This window comes from Convolutriloba macropyga, chromosome 7 (assembly GCF_964194025.1).
Source record: "Convolutriloba macropyga chromosome 7, txConMacr16.3, whole genome shotgun sequence".
NCBI classification, from domain to species: domain Eukaryota; kingdom Metazoa; phylum Xenacoelomorpha; order Acoela; family Convolutidae; genus Convolutriloba; species Convolutriloba macropyga.
The window spans coordinates 15,403,599-15,413,670 of record NC_134474.1 but is presented as its reverse complement, the minus strand read 5'-3'; the positions used below and the strand labels follow the sequence as shown (position 1 = coordinate 15,413,670).

The following is a 10,072-nucleotide window of genomic DNA, read 5'->3' as shown; positions in this document are numbered from 1 at the left end:
AAAAGTGCAACGCTGACGTGCACAATAAAAGAACTGAACCAAACGGCGCGTAGCATAAAACCTAATAGTTTTTTGCTTTAGTTTTTTGTAATTCATTGGAGCGTCAAGCAAATTTTAGCTGAGAAAAATCTGCAAGAAGTTCGCAAGTTGTCATCTTAATTACGAGTGAGTATTATTGTGAAACGCTAGTTTGCTTCTGTATTGTTTTTGTGTTTGTTGCTCAGCTCAGTCTTGAATCTACAAAAATTAAGCGGCTGGCTGAGCTGAACAAGATAAAGCTAGTTCAATGCGGCTTGATTTTATAAAACTAAAACGTTGGCCAAATACTTGCAGCTTGTATGATGACCAGAAAAGCATCTTGAGTGTAGGCAATGAAGGCAGAAAAATTTAAAAAAAGTAAAGCGATGGTCTGAGAGAGTGGGGACTCGTCTGCAGTAAGTTAAAGCTATTGACTCTAAGTTCTCGCTGTTAAGCACCGTGCCGTTTCGCATTGACTCAAATTACCGTTTCGCATTGACTCAAAATAGGAGAGACAATGAATGAAAAAAAATGAATAAAGAATGAAATTTGGCAGGTTCTCGAACCGAAACATTATTGTAAGTACACCTTTCTTTCGTTTAAAAAACTCTTCGCTTCTGTTCTGAGGTGTAGTATTGTGAATTTCTTCGTTCGCTGGCCAATATTTGCTTGTTTGTAATAAATTTCGTAATTCTTTTCATAGTTAAACCTGACATGTTCCCGTTTTGTTTTCTTTTTCTTGTTTAAGTTTAAACCGTTCATAAGTTTTATCCTACCTCTTCTGTTAATTAACGCGTGCCGTTGCGCTCGTTTCGCATATTGTCTCAATATTCCAATACTTTGAAATGTTATTTACGCCACTTGTCTCTAGTCCTAATGACAATTCATTTCTAATAAAAAAAAGGAGGTCAGGTGTCTTTTTGCAGGTGTTGCTCAGGCTTTGTAGTTTTTGGTATATTTGTTTTACTACAGATTGTGTTTTGAGTTTAATAGCCCGGTTTATGTACCAGTTTGAAAAATTGGTTTGCATTTCGCTGACCAATTTCATGTTTGCTTCTTAGTAAAATTTGCGGACCTTGTACCATCTTGGGGTTTTTAGGCAAATTCATAAGACTCAAATCTGAATGTTTTGTATTTTTTCTTTAGGGCTCCGCCCATCCAACAGGCTTTGGAGTATAAAAAGAGAGTGAGGATCCAGGATTTACATATCAGAAGCTGACTTTCTTTTTTGATGTTTAGATTTCTAGGTCTCGAGAATTGGTATAGCCCTCTGCTAGAGTGATTATTAATGTGATCCTTCCGCTTCAGATGAGGGATGAAGTGATACTCAAAATTTTTAGCGATAGTGTTCAGCCTCTGGGTTCTACTTTTCTGTTAAATTTGAGCAAAGATTCTCTATATAAAGTTTTCTTTTGAAGGTCATGTATTGAATTTTGTTGGGATTAACTTTGATTTTCAGTGCGTCACACCACTCAGGGTGGGTATTCAATTATGATTAGAGGTTTTTCTATGGTTGTTCATCACGATCTGTAGTACAGGAAAAGGTTGACAGCGGTCTGTGAGATCTGAAATTTCAATTGAGGCAATAAACTAAAGTATTTGAGGGAGAAAATTGGAGAAATTACGTTTCCTTGAGGTACTGAAGCTCCCGGTCAAAATACTTAACGGACAACAGAATCTGTCTCCACAAGAATTTTAGTTTGTGACAAGAAAAAAATATTCACCGAGTGACTGAAATCCCCAGCCGCGTTGATTGTAGTTTGTGAATGAATCCAGGGCACCAAACAGGGTCGGGCGCCTTTTTGACATCCAAGCACATTATACCGACCTTTTATGAGCACAGGAAAGCTTCACTTACGAGCTGAGTATGCTTGATAAGGTCGTGTGATGTGCATCGGTGTTTATTTTACCCAATAAATTATGTCTTTCACAATGCGCGTTGAAATGATGTTTGACGATAATTTCACAAATGTTGCCAATTATTTTTTGGGTAAGACTAATGGCCTAATACTTTTGGACTAACATTTTTTTAGCCTTTGGTCTTCCTTTTTCTGGTTTGGGCTGTTCTTATCTGCGCTTTTTTCAAAAGTACGAATCTTTCAAAGTGTAACATGCGAATCCATAATTGAGTTAGAAGTGAGGAGACACTTTGGAGCTTTAATTCTGCTCGGTATTTCTTTGAGGAGTTTTTAGCAGATTTCGTCAATTTTTCTAAGGTTGTTTCCGAAGAAACTCTTTAAATTATCCTGAGGTAAACTCACTGAGGTTTTGTCTAATATGCATCAATTTGCTTAGCGATTCCTATCTGGTCGAGTTGTATCGAAATCAACTGCTGGGAAGCATTTGCAAACGCATTTTTGGAGTAGGTTAGTTTTTCTCAAAAATTGTGTCCTTGTAACATTTTAACAAGAACATTGCAGACATATTATTCAGCTGACAAATCGCGGCTCAGATTTACAAATTTTTTATAAAATCTAATTATGATTCTGATTTTTTTCGATAAAGACAAAGCCAGTCGCTTCAGAAGAAAAATCAATAGATTCCCGTAAAACAACCAAAGAGGCACGAGTTGCAGCTGTTTTTTTGGAGCTTTTAGCAGATTTCATCAGATCCTGGGCGTGAATTCCTTGGTGCTCTCAGAATTTTTCTAATGAAAATATTATAAATACATTTTCAAACTGTTCGATTTTGCAGTTGGTTTTGAAAATCTATTTTGCTTTCGGTCATTGAACACGTTTTAATGAATCTGGCGTGTGATTTTTTGCGGTATCGTGAAGGATTTGTCTAAATATGTCTTTTTCGTTTATCTGTGACTGTCATTCGCTCATTGTTGAAAAAGTTTAGATGGGCTGAAATTTTTGTTCAGACTCCTTTTCGTTGATTTACTCCTTTATCATTTTCAAAAAGTCTTCGCATTTATCCCCGCATTTTTCAAAATTGCTGGTTTCTTTTTTGTTCCGTTTGTCTAGATGATCGCTCATTTTTTGGATGTAAGTTCTTTACCTTCCAAAAATTATATCTTGAGCACTAAGTGCACTTTTGAGCATTCTTCGCTTTTCTTTTCAGTTTTTGTTTATTTTTGTGTTGATGCAGGATTCCTCTAGATGGTTGTGATTGAATTCCTGCAAGTTGTTGCTGTACTGATTTAGTTCTTCCCTCGCTGGATACTGCGCTGACCAATAATTGAACAATATAAATGATTTTTCGGAATTGTTAATCGTTTCTTTCTGATTTCAAATGAAACATGGGGGGCTTTTTTGAAACTCAGAACTGGTTGTTATTTGAAGGAGTGAGTCTTTCTAAATGACTGGGGTTCCAATTTTCCCTGGAACTGTTTTTTATCTAAAAATTCACATTTTTGAAAGTAAAAAATTGGTTTGCATGTAATTAAAAATCATTGTAAAATCACGTAAACAAAACAAAGCTGTTGTTGTTTTGCACCAAAATAGTCAATTGCAGACTGCACATAAAATCTATTCAAGATAAATGCGCTTTGATCACAACATGCTGGAATTTGTAGAACCAGTCAAAACTTTCTATGCAATCTATGATTTTGTAGAGTTTCAACAGAAGTTTTTCAACTGCTGCCGAAGATATAAATTTCCGCAGCAAAGAAACGTTTGTATGACTGATATGAATTCAAACAAATCATAAATATATATATATATATATATATATATATATATATATATATATATATATATATATGTATATATATGCTTATATTATATACTTTATATACTTTTATTTGTATATGTTGTAGTGTTAGAGCTGCTAGAAAGGAATATCTCTTATATATTGCGAACAGTTTTGTATGCTTTTCATTACCACTACCACCAAAACTTAGACTAACACTTAGACTACCACCAATTCTTAGATTAAAAAGGTACTATTTTAAAACTTTGCGCTTTCGAACAAAAAAATTGCCTCATTTCAAGCCGGGATCACATCAACTAAAGTAGGGACGGCAAAAAAGTTCCTTCACATAGGCAGCTTTATATTAACCAAAATCATTTGATCTGCTTGAATTCACTAAACGACAGACGCAGTGTGGAAATTTTCCCCGAGTACAATAAAGAGGTAGCAAATTGCTTCATGATGAAGAACAATAGATTCTCGTAAAATGAACATAGAAACACTAATTGCAGCTGTTTTTTAAAGAAAGAAAAGGTAGACTTTGGGAGCCTGTAAAGTTAGTATTAATCCTCTCAGTTTTAAGAGAATTGATTTATTTTAAAAGATAAAAACAAGTTTCCTTGCAAAAAAATAGAGTGAAATCTCTCGTACGTCCTGGCCAATAGGAAAACTAGAAATCATAAATTCTTATCTTGAACATTGGTTGCGCATCTTGTAGGCCTGAAATTGAGTTGGCAATAACTGGAGAATTATTGTGTTGAAACGGGATGGGATAGATTTATTGAAACTTAAATCACCCGCATAAAAAAGATTCTTTTCCATCCTGAAACTTCTATTTAAACTTTTAGACTCCATCCTATCAAATCCTGAACATCCGATGACCCCAGCACTCAAAGAAAAGTGGACTATGCACGTCAGATGTCAGTATTCTTAAAGAAAAATTCTTTTTTTTATATTAGTCAGAGAAGTTTTTTTCAATTCTAATAATAAGCCAATACCTAAGAAATCTTAATGCTTTTCAGAAATTTTAAAGAATTTTATATTTTTTGGACCGTTCTGGTGATTTTAATCAGAATTCTTTTACATTGAAAACCACAGAAAAAATTGAAAACAGATCAAGCTGTCCTGCTTTGATTGATGTGCAAAGCAACTTGTTCAAACGCCTTGACGTAACTTGACACTATTTTAATTTTAAGTTGTTTTCAAGATGTTTTTAAGTTTCCACAATAGAGGTTCACGATTAACTGTCTTTTTTGAGCAGGTCAGCGTCTTCTTCTTTTAGATCCTTGCCAGTTGAAAAAAATGATAGTTAAAGCCGGATGAAAAACGTCTGGATTAAGCAGCCAAGATATTTCATAGCTTTGTGATTCATAATCAATGTTTTCTTTGCTGAAAGTTTATCAGAAGCAGCTCGTTTTGGTTTTTAGATAGTATGCCGATGTTTGGAGTTGTCAATTTTTCTAGAGTTGTTTCTGAAGAACCTCTTTTTTAATTTATCCTGAGGTGAAATCACTGAGGTTTAGTCTAATCTGCATCAATTTGCTTAGCGATTCCTATCTGGTCGAGTTGTATCGAAATCAACTGCTGCGAAGCCTTTGCAAAGGTACTTTTGGAGTAGGTTAGTTTTTTTCCTCAAAAATAGTGTTCTTGTAATATTTTAACAAGAACCTTGCAGACATATTATTCAGCTGACAAATCGCGGCTCAGATTTTCAAATTTTTTATAAAATCTAATTATGATTCTGATTTTTTTTTGATAAAGACAAAGCAGGTCGCTTCAGAAGAAAGATCAATAGGTTCCCGTAAAACAACCAAAGAAGCACGAGTTGCAGCTGTTTTTTTTGAGCGTTTAGCAGATTTCATTAGATCCTGGGCATGAATTCCTTGGGGCTCTCAGAATTTTTGCTAATGAAATTATTATAGTTACATTTTCAAAGTGTTCGATTTGGCAGTTTGGTTTTGAAAATTGAGTTGGTTGAGTTCTCTATTTTGTTTTGGGTTATTCAACAAATTTTAACGAATCAGGCGTGTAATTTTTTACGGTATCGTTCAGGATTTTTCTAGATATCTCCTTTTCCGTTGATCATTGAATTTCATTCGCTTATTGTATAAATATTTTGGATGGCCTGCAATTTTTTTTCAGACTCTTTCTCGTTGTTTTACTCCTTTATCAGTTCCAAAAAATTTTTTGCACTTATCCCCGCATTTTCCAAAAATGCTGGTTTTCCTTTTTGATCAGTTTGTCTAAGTGATTGTTGATTTTTTGGATGTAACTTCTTTCCGATTCAAAAAATATATCTTGATCTCTGAGTGCATCTTTGAGTTTTGTCAATCATTGTGTTGATACAGGAATCCTCTAAATAGTTGTGATTGAATTCATGCAGGTTTTTGCTGTACTGATTTAGTTCTTCCTTCGCTGGATACTGCGCTGGCCAATAATTGGACAATCTATATGATTTTTGCGGAATTGTTAAACGTTTCGTTTTGATTTCGAAGGAAACATGGTGCTTTTTTGAAACTCAGATTTGGTTGTTATTTGGAGGAGTGAGTCTTTCTAAATGACTGAAGTTTCAATTTTCACTGAACTTTTTTTTACTTAAAAATTCACATTTTTTGAGGGTAAAAATTGGTTTGCATATAATTAGAAATCAATGTATAATCATATAAAAAAGACAAAGTTTTCGTTGTTTTTCAACCAAATAGTCAATTTCAGACTGCACATGCAATCTATTCAAGTTAAATGCGCTTTGACCACAACATGCTGGAATTTGTAGAACCAGTCAAAACTTAACTTTCTGTGTCATCTTTGATTTTGTATGGTTTCCACAGAATTTGTTCAACTGCTACCGACTATTTCCACAGAAAAGAAACTTTTTTGTAAGACTGATATGAAGTCAAACAATTCATATATATATATATATATATATATATATATATATATATCGGGGTGCGCATCATATATATATATATATATATATATATATACATGTGTGTATAAATAATATATATATATATATATTATATATATATATATATATATACATGTATATATATATATATATATATATATATATATATATAAATTTATTTATATGTTCATATTATATACTTTATATGAGTTTATTTGTATATGTTGTAGTGTCAGAGCTGCTAGAAAGGAATATCCGTTATATAACGCAAACATCTTTTCACGCACTTCATTGCCAATTTAATTTAAAACTTTGCGCTTCTGAACAACGAAATGGCCTCATTTCAGGCCTGGATCACATCAACTGGAGTAGGGACAGCAAAAACAATTTCTTTTACATATCTGGCTGTATATTAAACAAAATAATTCGATATGCTTGAATTCACTAAACGACAGCCGCGTGCGGAAATTTTCCCCCGAGTTCGGTAAAGAGGCAGCAAATTGCTTCAGGATGAAGAAGAATAGATTCCCGTAAAAAAACTAAAGAAACACAAGCTGCAGTGTTTTTTAAGAAAAAAGACAGACTTTAGGCGTCTGTGAAATCAATATTGATGCTTTCTGTTTTAAAGGAATTGATTTATTTTAAAAGATAGAATAAAATTTCCTTGCGATAAAGTATAGTGAAATCTCTCATTCTTCCTGGCCATTATGAAGAAGAAATCATAAATTATTAACTTGAACATTAGGGGCGCATCTTGTAGGCCTGAAATTGAGTTGGCAATAACTGAAGAATAATTGTATTGAAACGGTATAGTCTAGATTTACTGAAACTCAACACACCCGTAAAAAACAGCTTCATTTCCTTCCTGAAAATTCTATTTGAAATTTTTGACGCCATCCTATCAACTCCTGAACACCCGATGAACCCAACACTCAAAAAAACGTGGACCATGCTCATCAAGTGTCAGTCTCTGTTAAAGAAAAATTTCTATTTTTTCGAATCTGTCAGAGAAGTTTATTTTCAATTCTATTAGTAAGCCAATACCTAAGAATCATAATGCTTTTCAGAAACTTTACAAAATTTTGTACTTTTTTCTGACCTTTTTACTGATTTGTTCGAAATTCTATTTTATTCAAAACTACAGAAAAGATAGAAAACAGATCAGGCCGTCATGTTTTGCTTTAGGTGCAAAACAACCTCTTAAAACGCCTTGAAGTTACTTGACATAAGTTTAATTCTCCTCGATTTTAGTTTTTTGTCAGATATTTTTAAGTTTCACATCAGAGGACCACAAATATATGTCTTTTTGAGCGTTTGAGCGTCTTCCTCATTTAATTCCCTGCCAGTTGAGAAAAATGATACTCAAAGCAGGATGAAAAACGTCTGGGTTTTGCAGCCAAGATGTTCCTTTATTTTGTGAGTTTATAAACATTTTTTTAAGTGCTTATCAGAACCATCTGTTTTTTGCTTTTAGACAGTATGCCGATGTATGGAGTTGTCAACATTTGAGCAAATGGGCTCGCAATTGTCTCAGTGGTCAATGCATGCAACAGAAAATACGGCGGCGGTCCGAATTACGGTGATTAATTTTTTTTTCTCGAAAAATTCAAAGTCGATTTAAAAAACGATCGGAAACAAGGAAATGGGAAAGAGTCGAGAACACCTGTCAATACCATCTCTGGGTGGCGTTGGCAGTGGATAGGGAGTGGAATTGGGAAAACTCTACCACACTGAAAATCCACTGTCGATTTATCAGCTCTCTAGCTTTTCTATTTTTTGAGTAAAGCTTTTTTATACAAAAAATTATTCAATAACACTAAAAAATGCTCATATAAATGTATACAAGCTCAGGCATAGTAGGCAATTGAACCTAATTATGAGACAACATCATCAGTTTTAAATTTATGCAGTATTTTTTCATTCTGAACTCTGTAATTACTTCGGTTCTTCTTCCAGAGAAATACAAATGCACGGATGATTGCCTTTAAGAAGGGATATAACGGCCTTCAACTGCAATTGTAGTTCTTGATAAGTCTTCTGCTGCATCCTGGCTGACGGGCACTTCGAAATGTTTGTCAGGAATTGGCGTCTCTCTGCGTTTTACAATGCTTATTGGAGGTTTATCGTCTAATTTTTTGCAGATCTTTTAGCTAAAGACAGCTACATTGCAACATCCAATCCAATTGGTAACAGAGTGCTGGCAATTATCCTATTAATTTGTGGATTCTGCTTCTTTTCTTGTAGTCTCCTTCATTTGACGGTGAATCTGTTTTGCTTGTAATCGTCCGTGAACAGTTTTATCATTACAATCCTTTTTTTGGTAATAGTTGGTTTCCAGTAGAATTGGCCGTAACTTTACATTTACAGGAGCTCCATTTTGAGCATTCCCAATGCCTAGTTGTGTTTGTCTCTAACTTCTTTTGAAACTCATGTCTACCAAGGATTAATGTTAATTGGTTCTGCTGGGACATACCCCCAAATACTTCATCTTTAGCGTCCATTTTTGGTCAGTTTAACGCTTAGAATGATGCCTCATAAAATGATGAACAAATTATTTTCTGTGATGTTTTGCGTCTTGTTTACTTGAATTGCCCCTAATTAGTTAATTTGTACCTAATTGTAGACCGGTACTTTATTTAGGGGATTGTTCGTTGATTTTAAGATTATAACAATTAAATTATAAAAATAGTTTTTTTGGGCATTGTTTATAATTAAAAGGATATTTTGGCATTGGGAGATGAGGATTCTGTGGAGTTTTAAAGGGTTTTGTAATTTTGTTAACTTTTGCAGACATTTTTTGCCAAAATATACAAAATTCTTGAATCAATTTTTTTTATTGATTAATCGCGCTCAGGAGTGATCAACAAAGGAGAAGAGATGTTTTTGTTAAATAAATTCGTACAAATTGCCCTGTTGAAATTTCTTTTGATATTAACAACTTTTCTGAATGGAAAAGGAACATTTGTTTGGATGCCCTCGTTATACAAATATCGCCTTCTTTTTTGGGGTTCAAAGAATCAGTGAAGATTTTATTGCTTCTAGAGTTTGTGGATGAGATGCGTCGTAACATCCGTAGTTATTTATGTAAACAATACTTTTTCAGAAAATCCGGGATAAAGGCGAGCTCTATTTGTTCAATCCATGTTCATCATGGACTCCATTACGTTGGAACTTTTTCTCTCAGGACAAGACTTGCTCGAGTAATCGTCTTTAAAGTATGAATTAAAATAAAAACCTGTTATAAAACAGTTTGATAGAAGAAGATCAAGACACAAGACTTAAAAAAAACAAGTTGTTCTGAACAGTCCCTGCAAAAGAAAATCACCGCATTCCTCCAATAACATAAAGATTTGATGTTCATTTGTTCTTTCCGTGAAATGCGTCCTTGAAAGTCAAACTTGGCTCGAGTTCATACATTGGCTATAGTTGTCCCTGTGAACTTCTTAAGTTGATCTCACTGTTTTTGGTGATCAATTTGAGAAATATTAACATTTTTGGGTAACATTTTTC

General features: G+C 33.9%; 1 protein-coding gene across 1 annotated transcript in view; it reads left to right on the top strand.

Moving 5' to 3' along the window:
* Window positions 1–10,072, top strand: part of LOC142342638 (DNA-directed RNA polymerases I, II, and III subunit RPABC3-like) — a 569,350-nt gene that overhangs the window by 25,272 nt on the left and 534,006 nt on the right. The gene's annotated exons all lie outside the window — the stretch shown is intronic.